General features: G+C 42.9%; 1 pseudogene; it reads left to right on the top strand.

Annotated features, from left to right (window-relative positions):
• Window positions 1–16,495, top strand: part of LOC101660677 — a 66,191-nt pseudogene extending 49,696 nt beyond the window's left edge.
• The last annotated feature ends 765 nt before the right edge of the window (window positions 16,496–17,260 follow it).

The raw sequence follows: 17,260 nt of genomic DNA, 5'->3' as shown, positions 1-17,260 counted from the left end.
CTGATACCTGATCCCTTTGACACCTTGTGATCACACAGGCTGGTGTGCTTCTTCCATGTGAGCTTTGTTGCTTCTGAGCTAGAGGGACAGGGACAATTTTTATAATGTATTTGACAGAAGAGAGACTCAAGAAGAAAAACAGTGAACAGGAGGTTTCTGTCTCTCAAAACTATATCTTTTCGCCACATGTCTGTCAGTTTGTCCTACTGTGGTGGCTTGTGTGTTGCTGTGATGCTGGAAGTTATGTCACTGGTAGTTCAACTGTCAGCAGGGTCATCCAAAGTGAACAGGTTTCAGCGGAGCTTCCAGACCAAGAGCAGACAATGAAGGATGCCCTGGCCCCCCACTTCAAAGAAAGAATTCACTGACAAACTGTTGCCTAGCTTCAAAGCACTGTCAAGTACTGCAAACCCCAACACAGGAAGCAGAGCATTATCTGAGATACTGCCAGAGGATGGGCTCTAAGGGCACTGGAAATGTGACTGGAGAGGAGCTCATTTCTTGAAGAGGAGTCGACCAGGGGAATGTGAGTCGGGTCAAGTCTGTGGGATTGGAGTCTTTGGGACCTTCATTTGCTGATGGTGCATGACTTAAGGTAAAGAGAAACAGCTACAAAAAATCTTCAAATAATCAGAATTTGGAATGTGCAAAGTATGAATTTAGGAAAAATGGAAGTGATCAAAATGAAATGGAATGCAAGAAAACCAATATCCTAGGCATTAGTGAGCTGAAATGGACTGGTATTGCCTCTTTTGAATCAGAAAATCATATGCTTTTCTATGCTAGGCATAACGCATGGCATTCATTAGCAGGAAGCCTCTTGATAAATCTATCATGAAGTACAATGCCATCTGTGATTGGATTATATCTATCCACTTTAAGGAAATCCAATCAGAAATATTATTATTCAAATTTATGCACTACCAACAAAAGCTAGCGATGAAGAAATTGAAGAATTCTACCAACGACTTCAGTCAGAAATTGATCTAACAAGCAATCAAGACGCATTGATATCTATCACTGATTGGAATGCACGAGTTGGAAACAAAGAGGAAGGAACTGTAGTTGGAAAATAGAGTCTCAGTGCTAGAAACTAAACAAACTTGGAGATCGCATGATAGAATTTTACAAAACCAACCACTTGTTCATAGCAAATACCTTTTTTCAATAACACAAAATGCTACACGTGGACTTCCCCAGATGAAACACACAGAAATCAAATTGACTGTATCTGTGGGAAAACACAACGGAGAAGCTCAGGATCAGCAACGAAACCAGATCAGGGCCAACCGTGTAACAGACCATCAATTGCTCATATGTAAGTTCATGATAAAGATGAAGAAAATTAAAACAAACCCACAAGAGCCAAACTATGAACTTAGGTCTAGCCTGCAATTCGAGAACATCTCAAGAACAGGTTCGATGAACTGAACACTAATGAGAGAAGACCTGATGAGCGGTGGGAGGGCATTAAGACCACCGTTCATGAAGACAGCAAAAGGTCTTAAACAGAGAGGGAAAAAGAAAAGATCCAAGTGGATGTCAGAAGAGACTCTGAAACTTGCTCTTCATTATAGAGTAGCTAAAGCAAATGGAAGAAAGGATGATGTTGAGGAGCTGAACAGAAACTGTCAAAAGGCAGCTCCAGAACTCAAAGCCAAATATCATAACAAAATGTGCAAGGACCTAGAATCAGAAAACCAAACGAGACTAACATGCTCAGCATATTTGAAATGGAAAGAACTCAAGAAAACATTCAAGCCTTGAATTGCAATTCTGAAAGATTCTACAGGTAAAATAATGAATGATGCCGGAAGCATCAAGAGAAGATGGAAAGAATACATCTAGTTAAGAATATATCTAGTTACTGTACCAAAAAGAACTAGTCAATATTCCACCGTTTCAGGAGGTAGCATAAGAGCAAGAACGAATGGTGATGAAGGGAAACATCCGAACAGCACTGAATGAATTATCCACAAACAAGGCTCCGGGAACTGATGGGCTACCCACTGAACTGTGTCAGCACGGTGAAGAAGCACTAGACACACTCACTTGTCTATACCAGGAGATTTGGAAGACAGATAGCTGGTCAACCGACTGGAAGAGATCCATATTTGTACCCATTCCAAAGAAAGGTAAGCCAACAGAATGTTCAAACAACAGAATGGTATCACTGTTACTGCACACAAGTAAAATCTTGTGTAAGATTATCCAAAAAATGGTTTTAGCGGTACATTGATAAGGAACTGCCAGAAGTTCAGACCAGATTCAGAGAGGACATGGAACAAGGGTTATCACTGCTGATGTCAGATGTATCGCCCCTCAAAGCAGAGAATACCGGAAATATAGTCACTTGTGTTTCACTGGCTATGCAAGGCATTGGACTATGTGGATCATAATAAATTATAAGTAATCTTGATAAGAATGGGAAATCCAGAACATTCCACTGTGCTCATGAGGAACTTGTACGTGGCTCAAGAGGCAGTTGTGAGAACAGGACAAGAGACTTCTGCACGACTTTACATCAGGAAAGGTGTGTGTCAGGGTTGTATCCTGTTCAATCTGTATGCTAAGCAAATTATTAGAGAGGCTGTATTATATGAAGAAGAATGTAGCACCAGGATCGAAGGGAGGCTGATTAACAACCTGTAGTAGGCAGACGACACCACCTTGCTTGCTGAAAGTGAGGAGGAATTGAAGCACTTACTGATGAAGTTCAAAGATCTTCCGTGTGGATCACAACTCAATGTAAAGAAACTTAAAATCTCCTCAATTGGGCCACCAGGTAACATCATGATAAATGGAGAAAAGATTGAAGTTGTCAAGGTTTTTGTCTTGCTTAGATTCACAATCAAGGCTGGACATCGAGTAAGGAAGACAGAAGTCGAATCTATGTATTTGAATTTTGAGGTTGGAGAAGAATGTTGAAAGTACCATGCACTGCTAAAAGGACAAAAAAATCTGTCTTGAAAGAAATAGGTCAGGGTGTTCCTTGGCAGCAAGAAAGGCAAGACTTCATCTTCATCTTTCATATTTTGGACTTATTGTCAGAAAAGAACAGTCCCTGGATGAGGACATCATGTTTGGTAAAGTGGAAGAGCAGCAAAAAGAGTAATGGCCTCAACGAGATGGATTGACAGTGGCTGCATCAGTGGGCTCAGCCATGGGCTCAGCCATCGGAATAATTGTGAGTATGGGGCAGGACCATGCAGTGTTTTGTTCTTCTATGCATAGGATCGCTGTGGGTCAGAGCCAGCTCAGTGGCATCCAACAGCAACAGCATCTATATCTTTTGCCTTCTTTTTACTTCTCTCCCTTCCTTCAAGTGGTAAACTTTCTTGACTTCAATGACTGCAAGTGACTTCCAAATTTAAACCCGTGTTTCTGACTCCTTTTCTAAATTTGGAGTCATACTTTTGTGTCTTGATCTTCTAAGCCAGCAAATTCTCAACCTGTGTGTTGTGACCCTTTTGGGTCGAACGACCCTACATAGGGGTTGCCCAATTCATCACAGTAGCAAAATGACAGTTGTGAAGTAGCAACAAAAATAATGTTATGCTTCGGCCATCACCACAACATGAGGAACTGTATGAAAGGGTCGTGGCATGAGGAAGGTTGAGAACCACTGTCTAACCTAAGATGCTCCATTGGATCCCTCACATTGAAATAGCCAAACTGAAGTGATCATCTTTCCCCCACACACCTGGTTGGTTTTTGTTGTTTTAAAGCAAAATCTCTTCCCCTGGATCAGTGAGTTGACAACTTTTCTTTTTAGTCCCCTGCTCTGGTTGCATAGTGGGAGGGGTCTTGGTGGCATAGTGGGTTAAGTGTTGGCTTGCTAACCACCAATTTACCAACCTCCCACTCACTGTGGGAGAAATGGCAGTGGATATTTTGGGTCATACAATACAAGAATTTATCTATGTCGAAACAATTGTCAAGCCCTTTCCTAATTCCTTAATATTTTCCTCCACTATCCTTATTTCTCCCCCCACCCCACTATCCTTATTTCCTCTTTTTCTCAGTGATTTCCCATGTGACATTTTCTTTATCTCTCATCTCAATTATTACAATGGAGATTTTCCTCACTCAATCTCATCTAATGTCAATTCACCATCTCTACCACTATCTTATTGCTTTGTTTCCACTCTGTTTTTACTGATACCTCATTCTCTCAGACAAAATCTAATTATCTGAGCCTAACTTTCAAGACTTTCTATTATCTGGGAAAACCCTATTCTTTCAATAATGGTACATTCACAGTTCTTTGTGTTTTTTTTCTTCCCTCTATTTGGAATGCATTAGGCATTCCATCTCTCCCCCACCCTCCCATTCCACACTTCTACTTGTTTTAAGAATTCCTATCTATTAATATGCATAGTAATGCCACTCCTCCATGTAAGCTGCCTCTTCTCCCAACTGGGGAAACTCATTCACCACTGAGTTCTAAATTCTTTAGAGTCTTTTGCGTTATGGCCCATGTAATTGTTGACTTTGTAGAGTAGTAATGTGAGGACTGTTTGATGCCCCCGGCCAAAGTATAAGTTCCTTGTGGGCAGGGGATGTATGTTATGCATTTTGGGGGGGCCTCTATGTCACCTGGAATAGTGTGTGACACAAAAGTGTCCAATAAATACTTGTCAATGTGGAAATTATTAATGTTGCTGACTAGCATATGTACTCATATTTTCCCCTTTATTTTCTTATTTTACTTTGGCAATATAACATTGCCCTGGATTTGAACAATTCTGCTTCACTTTCCATACCTCATAAATAACCCATACCATACCCCAGAGCTTTCTAGCCAAATTCAGTGGATGAGATACGAGGGGTACCCCCACCCCCAAAACTGGAATTGCATTGGACAGAGGGGAGCTTTCATAGTATGCATTTTTTTCCCCACAAGGTGAGCATCAAGCAACTCGCTCTGAGTTAGTGAACCCAGTTCTCTCTGGTCACAGTAAATTTTTTGTAAAAGCAGTTTCACTGAACCTCATTTTTGTGATGGTCAATTTAAGAGAACAGTGTGTAGCTGTGAAATCTTGTTTCTTGCTTGGGGGATGGGTGGGAAGATGCCGCAGAAACTGTTGTGATGTTGAACACAGCTTACAAGGACAGTGCTATGGGAAAAACTCTTATTTCAAAAAAGGTGAAATGTCAATTGATGACAACCCTCATTCCAGAAGCCCGTCAACTTCCAGCATGGACAGAAATGTCAACTTGTGCATTTGGAGTTCATTCCACCAGGTCAGACTGTTAATCAAGCTTTCTATTTAGAGGTTCTGAAAAGATTGAATAACAGTGTGCAACAAAAAAGGGTTGATTTATGGCAGACAGGGGACTAGTTTTGCCGACACAACAATGCACCTGCTCACGCCGCCATCTCAGTGCACCAGGTTTGGCAAAAGCCATCATACCTCTATTGCCCCATGCACCTGATTTACCTGACGTCACTTTGTGTGACTTCTTTTTGCTTCTGTGAATGAAGAGGGACATAAAAGGCCAGCGAATTGAAATGAAGATAAAAGTGAAGGATGTGACATTGTTTGCCTACTCTCACTTGTACACTGTAAGGACACTTAAAATACTGACTCCAACTGACTTGAGAGTACCAATTGTTATTTTTTCAGAAATGTTTGAACCAGTTGTCCAAAATAACTATTAAAAAAATTAAATTGCGACTCCCGGGAAAATGGCGACTGAGTAACACATAGCAGAGGGACTCCACAGAAATCAGCCCAGGGGAGTTGCTTAGAGGGAGATTAAACACTGCTGGATTGCAGGAGGAGCATCATAAAGATGAGCAGGCACAGACCCACAAGGTTTTGAGGGTGTGGGGGCGTTTGATTTACCACAGTGGAGGCCGGCTAGGGCTGGACCTTAGCCCCACCACTGTCTTGGCTGGAGTAGGGGCCTTTTGGAGCCTACGTGGGGGCTTAATCTCAACACAGCCACAGCTTGCCGCATCCTGCCTTGGGGCAGGAACTAAACCCTTTTAGCAGCATGGGCAGGGATTGGGATTCAGCTAAATTATTACTTTTGTTTCCCTCTCTTCTCTCTATCCCCCCCACAGTCTCAGCCAGCTTACTTTAAAAAAAATTTTTCCCTCCTCTTTGCTTCTTTCCTGTTCTCTCATTCTCCACTGCCAACCTCCAGACCACTCCCCTTAACCTAGGGTATTTACGCCTGCCTCACACCCAGCTAGGTGAGCTCCAGCCTGTGCAGCTAGCCCGAAGCTAGGGAAAGCCCTGCCAAATTCCACCAGGGGATACTCTACCCAACTTCTTGCTGGGGAATTCCTGCCTGTGTGCCTGGGGGAGCTCTTATTTTTCCTCTGTTGTCCCACATGACTGAGGGAACTTCCTCCCTCATACCTTAGTGCCTCACACAGCCTAAGGCAGCTCAGCCAACATTCATCAACATTCCAAGCTGCTGCAGGAACCTCTTCCCAACCTCCACAACACCAAATCAGGCAACCCACCAGTCTTCTGGGGCACTCCCCTGAGAGGGAAGCCACAGGAGGATAAAGTGGTAAGTTAATTCCATAGTGAAATTACCTGTAGGCAGTTTGAAGAAGCATTCCTATAAGTATCCCAGAGAAAGCCAGTGCTCTTCGACTCCCTGGAAAATGGCACCTGGCTCCTCTAAAACAATGCAATGCAAACAGCCATCAGCCCCAACGACCTCAATGAAAAAACAGGAGAAACAAAAGGCAATGGCAGAATATGTCCTGAACATACTGACATGCATAGAAGAAGCAGACATTGAGCTGCCACACAAAGAAATTTTCAGAATGCTGCTTGGAGTCATACAGGATTTGAAGGAAACAATACAGAAAAAGGATGAAATTATAGAGGAGATAAAGTCCATACACCAAAGGAAAATACAAGAGCTTAGGGAGGAGATAACAAAAACCAGTAGTAGACACACAGACCTCGAGAATTGACTGGAGTAAGCAGAGAACCGCACCAGTGACAGCCAAGCAGACTAACAAACGTGAACAAAAATCTAATAAGATCATCCGAGAAGCTGAAGAAAACTTAAGAGCTATGTCTGATGCTATGAATAGGAACAACATTAGAATTATTGGATAGCCGGAGGAAGACACAACAAAGAAGCCATCTGCAACAATAGTGAGAGAATTTTTGGAGGAAAACTTCCCCATCTTAATGAATGAAAACAAGGCAACCATCCAGAAAAATGAAGCAAGACCCTTATCTCACTCCATGCACAAGAAGAAACTCAAGGTGGATCACAGACCTTGAAATTAAACCCCAATCTATTAGGGCCATCAATGATGGAATTGGGACCAACTTGAGAATTTTGGCACCAAGAATGCATAGGATATCAGAAATAGGAAAGGACACAAACACAGAGGAGGCACAAATTGACAAATGGGATATAATCCAAGTGGCCAATGAACATATGAGAAAATGTTCCAGATCTTTAACCAGGAGAGAAATGCAAATTAAAACAACAATGAGGTACCTAACACCCTCAAAGATAGATCAATTCAAAAAATCAGAAAGCAACAAGTGTTGGAGGGGGCTGTAGGGAGACAGGAACTCTCATCCACTGCTGGTGGACCTGTAAGTATATACTGCCTCTATGGAAATCGATCTGGCAATATCTAAAACAGATGGAAATCAGGTTACCATATGACCCTGCAATCCCTCTACTGGGCATATACCCTGAAGAGCCAAGAAACAAACCAAGGCCAGAAAGAGGGACCAGACTTCAACCCATTGCTCCAAGATGTGAAAGCAACATGCCGGCATGGAGTAGGGAACAAGTGGAGAGTTTTAAGGGGCCGGCCTCAATCCCAACTACTACGTGGACATCTGCCCCTCCCCACAGAAGAATTTATTTCAGAGGACGGCATTGAATCTGCAGCTTCAGGAGAGGGACATATCTGATTGTAGCATACGGGAGCATATGAATGGGGAGGAGGAGAGAGTGGAGCACAGCCTGGCCCACCAGGCCTTGAGGACAATGATCCCAATTAGAGCAGCCAGTCCACAGAGAGGACCACATGGCCGGCTCCACTATGAGACATGACAATCCCTCACTGACCCATAGCCCTACAGGGGACAACACCAGAGACACAGTGTGGGAATTGTGCTCGATATGATCCCGCCAACCAAGGCAAAATTCTAAGGTGGTGGAACAGAATAGCAAGGGAACGGAGCGGTGAGGTCCCCAGGGAATGCCAAAGGTGGACTTTGGGGCCAGGGCTTGTTGCCCCAACAGACTGGACTGGAAAACACTCCTAAAGGCCAAGAAACAGTCCTTGAACTAACTACGAGTGTTTCCTTCTTGTTGTGTTTTGTTTTGTCATTGGTTTGTTGTTGTTTTGTTGTATATTGTTGCTTGGTTTTGCTCTATCTTATGGTTATGCATGTTATTATCTCCGCAGGTCGGTCTTAATAAGATAGGTTGGATGAACAATCTGGAGGAGAATACAACAGTACCGACAGTTCTGGGGGAACATGACAGAGGGGGAGGCGGGGGTGGGGGTGGGGGTGGTGGTGGTGGTGAAGGTAGTGCTGTTAACAAACCCAGGAACAAGGGAACAACAATTGATCCAAATCGGTGGTGAGGAGGGTGTAGGAGGCCTGGTAGGGCGTGTTACGAGTAGGGTAACCAAGAGGAATTACTGAAACTCAAATGAAGATGAGCATGATAGTGGGACAAGAGGAAAGTCAAAGGAAATAGAGGAAAGAGCTAGGAGGCAAAGGGCATTTATAGAGGTCTAAACAAAGGCATGTATATATGCAAATCTATTTATATATGAGGATTGGGAAATAGATCTATATGCATATATTTATAGGTTTAGTATTAAGGTAGCAGAAGGACATTGGGCCTCCACTCAAGTACTACCTCAATGCAAGAATACTTTCTTCTATTAAATTGGCATTCTATGATGCTCACATTCCTGACACAATCGCTGATGACAAAGTGGGTGCATAAGCAAATTTGGTGACGAAAGCTGATGGTGGCCGTCTATCAAAAGACATAGCATCTGGGGTCTTAAAGACTTGAAGGTAAACAAGCGACCATCTAGCTCAAAGCAACAAAGCCTACATGGAAGAAGCACACCAGCTTGCGTGATCATGAGGTGCCGAAGGGATCAGTTATCAGTCATCAAAGAACAAAAAATCATATCATTGACTGCTCACCTCCCTGATATGATTGCTGAAGACAAATGGGTGCATAAGCAAATGTGGCGAAGAAAGCTGATGGTGGCCGTCTATCAAAAGATATAGCGTCTGGGGTCTTAAAGGCTTGAAGGTAAACAAGCGGTCATCTAGCTCAGAAGTAACAAAGCCCATGTGGAAGAAGCACACCAGCCTGTGAGATCACAAGATGTTGAAGGGATCAGGTATCAGGCATCATCAGAACAAAAATCATATCATTGTGAATGATGGGGGGAGTGTGGAGTGGCAACCCAAAGCCCATTTGTAGGCCTCTGGACATCCCCTTACAGAAGGATCTTGGGGAGGAGATGAGCCAGTCAGGGTGTGATGTAGCATCGATGAAACGTACAACTTTCCTCTAGTTCTTAAATTCTTCCCCTCCCCAACCACTATCATGATCCCAATTCTACCTTACAAATATGGCTAGACCAGAGGATGTACACTGGTAGATATAGGAAATGGAAACACAGGGAATCCAGGGTGGATAATCCCTTCAGGACCTGTGGTATGAGTGGCGATACTGGGAGAGTAGAGGGAGGGTGGGTTGGAAAGGGGGAAACGACTGCAAGGATCTATATATAACCTCCTCCCTGGGGGATGGACAGCAGAAAAGTGGGTGAAGGGAGACATCGGACAGGGAAAGATATAACAAAATAATACTTTATAAATTATCAAGGGTTCATGAGGGAGGGGGCAGCGGGGAGGGCGAAGAAAAAATGAGGAGCTGATGCCAGGGGCTTAGGTGGAGATCAAATGTTTTTTGAATGATGAGGACAATGAATGTGCAAATGTGCAAATGTGCTTTATATAATTGATGTCTATATGGATTGTAATAAGAGTTGTATGAGCTCCTAATAAAATGATATAAAAAAATGAGGGAGGTGCTGTGAGCTATTCAAACAAATGGGTTTGAAAAATGTTTCTAAGAATGGAATTGCACATTTGACAAATGTATTCAGTGTTGTGGAGAGCACTTTTAAGGTGATAAGGTTGTTTTGTAAAAAAAAAAAAAAGAAAGTAAGTAAGAAAAGAAAATTAAATACAGAACTATGAAAAAAATCCTTTTTTTTTTTGGTACCTCCTTGTATGTTAATGTGGACTCTTCTGGTTATAAGTGACAGAAACTCAGCTCAAGCTAGTTTGATTAAAAAAGGAACTTTCTTTGAAGAATCTTTACTTTAAGGCTCACAAATGCAGAGGAGGAGTTTTCAATAAGTTCTGCAGAGTTCGGGACTTGGATCTTGGAACTCCTAACTATGAAGATGCTTTTGCCCTCTTGTCCTCTCTCTTGAGTTGAGTGATTTTCATCCTGGTCTGGCTTAGCATCATTCTTTCCAAACAGAGATTGGAAGTGAGAGGAAAGGAACGCAAATTCAGGCAGTGTTGGCTCCAGTTCCCTAATCCTTAAACCCAGCATTTTCTGCTCTAACCTAGTATATTCCCTCACCCCAATCCTCTTAACCCCTGCCTGTTTTGGAAACCAAGCTAGCCTGCTATTTTTCTTAAACTAACTTGAATTAGCTTTTATCATGTTTAACTAAGAGAAACCAAATTAAAAGCTTTTCACGATGCCAGTGAATTAACTTAGGAATAATTGAACAGAATTCAGTGACATCAAATGGTTGTGGAGTCCTTCTGATGGTTAAGGCTTTGTGCCAATTTGGCTGAGCCATGATTCTCAGTGGTTTGGTAGTTATTTTGCAGTCATTCCCATGGTGATATAATGTAATCACTTCCTTAATGAGATCTGCCATGAGCATCCTATCAGTTGAAAGAGAGTTTCTTTGTGGTGTGGTGTATTTCCAATATATGTGGACATTCTGACAAAGCTCTGCTTTTCCCCAGGATTCTGAATTCTGCTTCTAACTCATCATCTGACCTCTAGTTTTTTGAACTTGAGCCAGAGACCTGTTGTATTATTGCCTGCTGATCCTAGAAATTGTCAGCAGCCTGCTGTCTTACCTGCCAACCTTGTATTCATTCACCTCTACAGCTAGCAATTTGCCAACTCGTCTGCTGATCTTGAGTTTGTGGACCCCTACATCTAGGTGAGTCAGGAGAGGCCTCCAGCCTGACCTATGGACTTGGAAGTCGCCACCCTTGACAACTGTGTGAGTCATATCTAGAAGATAAATCTCTCTGAATACACATCCCGATGCTTCTCTAAAGCACCCCACCCAAGACAGTCCTCCATACTATTGAAATGTGTCACCAGAAGTGGTGGGTCCAGTTTCAGGCTTTTTGAATTGCTGAGTGATTCCATAGGCACATTTTCTCTACTGACAGACTTTTCACCTGTATTCAACTTTTAATGTAACTTAAGATTCCAATTTATTTCTTCTGAGAATTCTAAATATAAACTATACTTCCTGGGTTCGCACACTTAGAGGCTCTCGTACTTTGCCTTAAAGATGTTCTGTATCTCTTTTCTCATGATCACTTCTTGTTTTGTATCAATTGCTGTTCTGTTGAGCTTTATCTTTCCATTTTATCGAGGCAGTTATCTTTTTACTAGTTTTATATGAATTACCATGGAGAAATTTATTTTTTCCTGTAAAAATAATTGGCTTTTGTAACTATGATTTTATTCTGTAGTACCTGAATTCATAACAGTTCGCCATACACTTTTAACTATAGGACATTTAGCTTTTTTATTTAAAATCTTTCTGTATGGCCCAATTTTCTTTACATTTGACATTTCCAAATTCTTAGTAAATGACCAGTAATCCATCTGTTGCTAGATGCTTTGGAAACCTCTCATAAACGATGAGGTGATGCAATGCCATGTTAAATGAAAATTTATACCTTCCTTGATTTTCCTTTTAATGGATATTAGAAAACTTTTATATGAGTAATGGATTACTGGATATCCAACATGATGCCTTTTCATCTTTCTCTGTTCATAGAATCTGTATTAATCCATTTCTACATGAGCAGATGAAAGGAATTTCTGCATGCGGATTTCTAGTGGGCTCCTAGCTACAGCTTTTCACTCTCAAATAAATATTCAGCATCAAGACCCACAGTAAAAAATGATACCTTGCCTTTAAAATTTTGCTGGAATTTATTGACAACATCTAAACGATCTCTACTATGATGATCTAGTTTATAATCTGGAGACACCAGAGTGTGATTTTGTCTGTTTTTTTCCCCCTCTTTAAAAACACCAATTCTGAATATTGATAAATTAAATAGGATTTTCTTACTCAAAGATTGCTTTACTTTTTATTTCCTTAAAAGAAAAAGAATCTCAATGATAATAAACCCATGTGTAATAGGATTGTCACAAAAGGAAGTTTGATTAAATCAGAAGAGAAAAGGCCATCTGTCTTTCTAGAACAGAGCATTTGAGATCAGTGGTCTAAGGTTCAGAATCAGAGTGGTCGCCAACGAAGAAATGCCTGGTGGGTCCAACACTTTTACTATGACAACGTGTGTGCGGTCTCTGGCATAAATTACAATCCATTCCTTGCTATCACTGAAAGGAATTCCATACTTCCTATCAATATTTCCAGGTGGGAGAAATCATTTTAGCACATGCAGAGCCCAGGCAATCTAGAACATGAATGAGTCTCTCCGCACATTTCAAGTATAGGTAGCCCCTGCACACAACTGGTTTCCTCTGATTTCTCACATGGAATTGCTGGTTTATGCTTCAAGGGCATGAAGTAAGACTGATAAGATGGTAATATGAACCAGTTGGTGAATATCTGGCAAGTTAATGATGCACATTCGACATTTCCTTTTTTTAAAATAACCATTTTATTAGCACATAAATTACATATCATACAATTCATTAGTTCAAATGTCCAATCATATCATTACCATATCAATTTTAGAACTTCCCCCCACCATGATCAAATCACCTTTAAAATGAATTGTGCAATCACAGTCAGTTCTAGTGCTCCCTCCCCCCTCTCGCCTTCATTTTGCATTCCTGAAACCCTTTTTCCCTCCCTATCACCCATCCCCACCCCTGCATGCCCTATCAACCCTTGTATCAGTTATTATCTCTAGGCACCCACTCCTCCTGTGCTTCACAAACTGGGAAACCCAACAGAAACAATAAAAACCAAAATCAAAATAAGGGGGTAAGGATAAAACAATAATAACAATATAAAGACCAAAATACAAATAATGAGTAAAACATTCCCTTTTTTTTTTAAGAGAAACCTAAAATGCATAAAACTGCCTTCATGGTAGGGGTTTGGTAAGTACAAGTTATCACTGAATTTGGCCATTTTACTTCTGTTTCTAATTGAGAGTGGGGAACTGGTCATCCAGCCACCTGTCTGACCAGCCAGCATTGCAGCCAGCGTCTCTGTGGTTGCCAGGGGCTCGGGCTCCTGGATTTCAGTGTCCTGCTTCAGTAGCTTCGGGGAAGGTTGGACAGGGGCCATGGCTTGGGGTCTGGCAGGACTGGAGGGTATCCATGGTGAGAAGGGGATCATTCAAGACCTGAACAACCACCTGTTCTCTTTCCAGGAGAATGGAAATCAGAGATTGGAGAACAAAATCTGGGGACACGTGGACAAGAAAGGATCCCAGGTCAGGGACTGCAGCCCTTACCTCACGATCATTGAGGAGCTCAGGGCTCCGATCTTTGCACATTCTGCGGGCAACAGCTACGTTGCACTGGAGATTGACAATAGCCAGCTGGTTGCTGATGACTTTGGAATCAAGTGTGAGTCAGACCTGGCTCTATGCGAGTCTGTGGAGAACAACATCCACATCTCCACAAGTTCATCGGTGACACCAATGTCACTTAGCTACAGCTGGAAAATGAGATGGAGGCTCTTATGGAGGAGCTGATGTTCAGGGAGAAGCACCACGGGGAGAAAGTAAAAAGCCTATGAGCCCAGATTGCCAACTCTGGACTGACTGTGGAGGTAGATGCCCCCACATTTCAGGCCTTTAGCAAAATCATGGCCAACATTCATGCCCAGTCAGGTGAAGTGACCCAGAAGAAACAAGAGGATCTGGACAAATACTTGTCCCAGCAGATTGAAGAGAGCACCACAGTGGTCAGCTCTCAGTCTGCTGAGCTAGGAGTTCCTGAGTTGACGCTCATGGAGCTGAGATGGAGTGTCCAGTTCCTGAAGGTGGCCCTGGACTCCATGAGAAATCTAAAGGCCAGCTTGGCAAACAGCCATCGGGAAGTGGTAGCTCTCGGTGTCATACAAACGGAGTAGCTCATCAGGATACCGGTACACCTGGAAGCAGAGCTGAGACAGACCCCGGCTGAGGGACAACACGAGGCTCAGGATGACAAGGTCCTGCTGAACATCAAAGTCCAACTGGAGGCTGAGATTACTACCTTCCGGTGGCCGCTGAGAGATGGGGGGGATTGCAATCTAGGGGATGCCCCGGATAGCAGCAGCTCCATGCAAATCATCCATACGTCTAGCACCCGCAAGATGGTGGACGGCAAAGTGGTGCCTGAGGTCAACATTTCATTCTGTTGGACCGAAACCGGCTCAATGGCACCTAACAACAATAACAACAACAACAAATTATCATTATCTTAAACTCCACAGTGTTACATCTAAACCATACGGAGAAAAGTTCATTGAATAACTGGTCATATGGGAGGGAAATTAAAAGAAGTATTCATCTTAAGCAGTTCCAGAAGGACAGAAAAAACCAGTAACAAACTGACACAAACCAGTAAGAGAACAGGAGAGTCTAAACAGAGAAGAAGAGCAAACTAAGCAAACGTGCCATTTTAATAACCTTTTATGTCTCCTTTGGTGGCACAGGAGGAGCTTTCGACCTTTTTCACACCTTCCTTGTATTCAGAAACGCTAACTCCTGACTCTCACTCTTCCTAGCCAGGCTCCTATTGGACTTGAATGGGGCTCCTGAAGTTAGAGCCCAGTCAGCCTGTGAGGCAAGGTCCTCCCGTGCTTGGTGTTGAATTTGGGCACCCTGATCCCACTACCCACCCCACTCTTAGAATCTCCCTCTACCCACCCCACTCTTAGAATCTCCCTCAACTGCAACTGCCTCGCATGCCAATGTCAGCGAGGAGCTCCTCTCCTGCCTCTCATTGCTCTCTCCTCGGGAAATCCCATTAAAAGGAGCACGTGTTGTTTTTTTCATTTTCTGTGTGTCACAGCCTCATGACTCAGGTCAACAAATCTCATGGCCGTGGTTACCAGTAGATGACTTCCTTATCTTTCTTGTGGGAGACATTATGACATCAGTCAGCTTTATCTCCATATTGATAAGTTAAGGGGATAAGTAAGGGAAATAGAACATCATTTTCTTTTTCAACCAAGCCTCGATTTTAAGCTGACAGTCTTAGTGCAAATTAGAAAATCCTGTTTTCCGAATCAGAGGTCAAATTATAGTTGTGCTGTCTTAATCGTTGCATTCCTGCCATGGCAATCCTGATTTTCCTCAAGGTAGATAATGCCGCAGGCTGGCCAAAAGAACTGTCTCCAGGAGGAAGGGTAGAGAAAAACACATTGATCCATCTGTAAGTCAGAATATTGGGTCAGAACTGTGCTGACTTACAGATGGAAGGTTGATAACTTTTAGATTCCACCTAAAAAATAAAATCCTGATTAAGTAAGAGAGAACACACCAATATCTACTCCTAATTAGACAATCATCAAGGGATGTGTGTGTTAGTCTGGATACTTTAGAGAAACAAACCCACAGAAAGTCATGAATAAGAGAGAATTTTATATAAAGGTTAAGCGCACATCAAGAAAACATCCCAACCCAGTGCTGCCCAAGCCCACAAGTCCAATATTAAGCCATATGTCCAACACCAATCCACAAAGTCCTTCCCCATCGACAAAACACACACTTTTATGCTGACTATAGAAGGAAAGCCAAATCAGTGAAGGTGTAAGCATCTCAGCGCTGGCAGGGGTCTCCACACGGCTGCTCCAGCACCCAGGGCAGCATCGGGGTAGGTCCATGCGACTTTTCCTCGGGGATGTGTTGCAGGAAGTAAGACTTGCCAGATGAAGCAGGGAACTGGCTAAGGCAACTGCACCCTGGTCGACCATCACAAAGCAATAGACCTGAGAACTAGAAAGGTGAGGCTCATTGAGCCATTTATCCCTCCGCCCTTCAGTTAATCCCATATGTATTTATTAGCCAAGTTGGCATAATAAACTTGAACTAACTCAATGTGTAATCTGCCTCCCCCAGATCCCACCCAGGGTGTGGCACGGAAGAGCTCAAGAGAAACTGATGATCACCAAAGTGATCACGCATCGTCCCCGAGCATCACTTTACCTTTTCAAAACAGTGTCATTTCAGACAATGATCTGACTTCCTAGTGACTGGACTCTCTTAGACATGGAGCCTAATGGCCTATTATTGATTCCTCCTTTGGTCTCGGGCTCTCATATGACCTGGCTTGGACCGGTTCTTAAATCTATCTTTATTTAACATGGATATTTTGTTCATCAAGGATATATTTGCATTATGGCTTCTGATTATCTTGCCTCAAAATACTATCTTGTTTACTTTTGGGGGGTACCTTCTTTGATTTTTCACTGGGTGGAGGTGGGGGTGCTTAACTTGCTTCACCCTAGTTCAGATCCTCTTAACCTGAATATCTGGCTCCATGAAGTATTCCTTCCTTCCTTCTTTCCTTCCTTCCTTCCTTCCTTCCTTCCTTCCTTCCTTCCTTCCTTCCTTCCTTCCTTCCTTCCTTTCTTTCTAACACCAAATACCTTTCTTTTATTATGAGATCAGTTTCATCTACAAAATATACTCAGGACCATTGGTCAGTGAGAAGGGGCGCTCGCTCCACTTTTGGTTGGCTTGGGCCAAAATGGTTGGACCAAATTCTCCAACAACAAACCTAAAGGGGTGGGACGAGGATCTGCACGGCAAGCAGGCTCAGGCACAGGAACAGGCAGCAAAGGAACAGAACACAGCTCCTGCAACAGGCAACAAACCTAAGAAAACGCCAGCGGACGTCCAGCAGGTGATTCCACTGGATCGTTGGAAACCAGGAGCCCGTGGTTTCTCGAGGCCCCTAGGCCCAGTCGGCGGGGCCTGGTGGTGTGTCTGGAAGTTCAGAGGTGCCCAAGCAG

Source organism: Echinops telfairi, unplaced genomic scaffold (genome assembly GCF_000313985.2).
Source record: "Echinops telfairi isolate 266 unplaced genomic scaffold, ASM31398v2 ScPeMD7_7420;HRSCAF=8458, whole genome shotgun sequence".
NCBI classification, from domain to species: Eukaryota; Metazoa; Chordata; class Mammalia; order Afrosoricida; family Tenrecidae; genus Echinops; species Echinops telfairi.
The sequence above is the reverse complement of the archived record's forward strand: the minus strand, read 5'-3'. Positions and strand labels throughout refer to the sequence as shown.